At 41.5% G+C, this 3,208-nt stretch overlaps 1 pseudogene; it reads left to right on the forward strand.

The window, feature by feature from the left end:
• The first annotated feature begins 2,164 nt into the window (after positions 1-2,164).
• On the forward strand, positions 2,165-2,785 carry LOC126953454 (60S ribosomal protein L15-like; annotated as a pseudogene).
• Positions 2,786-3,208: the final 423 nt, after the last annotated feature.

Genomic DNA, 3,208 nt, shown 5'->3' on the forward strand with positions numbered 1-3,208 from the left:
AGATCCCTTCGAGAAGGAATGAGGAAGAATCATTAATGTATCCCCTTGCTGTGGTGTTATGGTGATCCATCCTTATGGGGACCAAGCCACTCCATGAGTCAATGAATTCTGGGTCTGAAAATTGGCTTAGGTCTGGAATCTAAACTGGGGACTCTGACATTTTAATTTCTGTGCTGACTCTCCTGATTATCCATTCTTGATTTCTTTTATAGTTTAGATAGAATGACGCCCTTATTGTCTGCCCACTTATCTTGCCCTGGGAATACCATGCACTGTTAAGCATGTTCATAGCTCTTGGTGGCTCAGGCTCTTATGATTGCCACTTCTACAGTGCGGTTCATTATCATAATTGCATCCACCCAGCTCCTGAAGCTTCAATGCCACCACCTGGCTTCCATCATTACCATGGCTTTCTGGGAGCCCAGTTCTGTAAAGCTTCTGCTATCCTCAGCCCTGAACTCCACAGAAGAACATCACTGAACTCCACAACAACTCTGGCTGGCATCCTCTCACTAGTACATTCCTTACAGGTCTGGCAGACTGCTTCCTTGGCTTTCCCACAGAATATAGCCAGTTGGTGAACTTTTTGGCCTTACATAGTATATCTTGCCACTGCAGCCTACCTGCTGCTATGAGCCTCTTTAACTCCCTTGCTCAACTTTGTACCATGGAGTTGTGGAATTTCAAATAAAGTGAGTGTGAGCCATCATTTTCCCAAAGTTTTCAAAGCCAGCCTAGCAATGCATTAGTATCATCTTCAGTGGATCCTACCAGTGTTAAATCCTGTGTTAAAGAAGAGGGCTGCCATATTGATAAACTCTTTATTGTATTGAATATTGTCTATGATATTCAATTCCCTTTCATTCAGCACATTCAGAATCCAGTTCCTTAATTTCTCCCCAGAGACTCTGGTATATATGAGCTGTATCCTGTGTCTCATTTGGTCTAAGTCCTTTTTCTCCCCTCACAGGTCCGATGCTCACGCAACTCAACTGTGTTGTTACTTGACCCTACTTATTGGTCTGGCTGACAGGGGACAGGGGAGCTACATCCAGAATGGGCATGTGTTTTTTTTTGTAAAATCTCAGCTCATCTTCAAGGTGGTGGGTACTAGTCTTGAAAAAAGAAGAGTGGGCCCAATTCTGCAGGTTTGGAGTCCTGTTTTCTAGCAGAGAATAGGTAGCTTTTGAAGAGCATTCAAAAGCTGAGATATCTTTGTCTGAGATACAGGGCCTGGACCCAAGGCAGAACAAGACATTGTGAGATACTTCATATGATTAGTCGTTCTTGCAGGTTTGGAGTCCTGTTTTCTAGCAGAGAATAGATAGCTTTTGAAGAGCATTCAAAAGCTGAGATATCTTTGTCTGAGATACAGGGCCTGGACCCAAGGCAGAACAAGACATTGTGAGATACTTCATATGATAAGTCGTTCCTTAATTCTTTGGTCATCTCTGGGAAGAGCATGAAGCTATATTTTTGACCTTTTGAAGCAGCAGCAGGGAAAGTTGTTGCTTGTATTACCTTTCGCTTTCTGTGTTTCACCTCCCTTTTCATTGTTCTCGTGATATCATTTCCCATCACATGCCAAAAATATCCTAAGTACTTCTGTGTCCATCTGTTTCTGTGGAACCCCAGAGCAGTCATAAAACATATTTTAAAATAGTTGTTTCTTAGGCTCCAGCGTGTTTGGGAATCTGCTTCCTAAATATATTTACTCACAAAAGTTCCTCCTTTGGTTACAGATATTTTATTAGATTTGTGTTCGAGGAGTGGGTGAAAAGAAGGGGAGTGGTGGCAGGAAAGAAGGAAAGAGTATGGTTAGGTTGTGCCCAGGATCCATGAATCCTAAATGGACTGCATCCAAAATGAATTACTTCAGGGGCTTCTGTAGCTGCTTGTAAATACAGGTAGTTAAAGAAGTAGCATGATATGGCAAAAAAAGGATTTGGAATCAGAATGCCTTTATTGAAGTCCTAGCTTCTCTATGGAAAGTGGGATGACTGTAGTCAAGTCATTTGACTTCTTTCTGCTGTGGTTTCCACATTTGAAACAATGGGAATAATAATACTACCTGCCCTGCCAATTTCAAAAAGAGCTGTTTGAAATATTAATTAAGATTCTGGACATGCCTTTCCATCTGGTGGCAACCATCAGGTAAGCCAAGATGGGTGCATACAAGTACATCCAGGAGCTATGGAGAAAGAAGCAGTCTGATGTCATGCACTTTCTTCTGAGGGTCCGCTGCTGGTAGTACCACCAGCTCTCTGCTTTCCACAGGGCTCCCTGCCCCACCTGGCCTGATAAAGCATGTGGACTGGGCTACAAGGCCAAGCAAGATTAAGTTATATATAGGATTCGTGTTCACCGTGGTGGCTGAAAACATCCAGTTCCTCAGAGTGTAACTTAAGGTAAGCCTGTCTATCATGATGTTAACAAGCTAAAGTTTGCTCGAAGCCTTCAGTCCTTTGTAGAGGAGCAAGCTGGACACCACTTTGGGGCTCTAAGAATTCTCAATTCTTACTGAGCTGGTGAAGATTCCACATACAAATTTTTTGAGGTTATCCTCATCCATCCATTCCATAAAGCTATCAGAAGAAATCCTGACACCCAATGGATCAAACCAGTCCACAAGCACAGGGAGATGCGTGGGCTGACATCTGCAGGCTGAAAGAGCCGGGACCTTGAAAAGGGCCGTAAGCTCCACCACACTATTGGTGGTTCTCACCGGGCAGCTTGGAGAAGGTCCAATACTCTCTAGCTCCGCCGTTTCTGCGAATACAAGTAAAGTTTGTACAATTCATACCTAATAAACAATTTAGAACAGTAAAAAGAAAAGAAAAGAAAAGAAAAGATTCTGGATATGAAACACTTTGTAAATCTTAAGGGACCATTTAGGTTGGTGATGATCCCCTTCCTGTTGTAATTAGCATTGAATAGTTATAAACTAAAGGCAAACTATTCCTAAAGGGTGAATTTGCCACTTGAGGTGATGATTTCTTTCCTGTAAAATTTCTTGCATTTTATTTTTTAATGTTTCAAACTAAATTAATAGTGTGAAATGAAACCTGGAAATATTTTATATCTTAAATTAATAATCATTTCTAGTTTCATGCCATGAATATTGAAAAACAGTGTTTATATCCTCAGAAAAAAAAATCTACAGATTATAACCACAGAGAAGGCAAACTGGTTTTTCCCATGCTCCTCA

This window comes from Macaca thibetana, chromosome 4 (assembly GCF_024542745.1).
Source record: "Macaca thibetana thibetana isolate TM-01 chromosome 4, ASM2454274v1, whole genome shotgun sequence".
NCBI classification, from domain to species: domain Eukaryota; kingdom Metazoa; phylum Chordata; class Mammalia; order Primates; family Cercopithecidae; genus Macaca; species Macaca thibetana.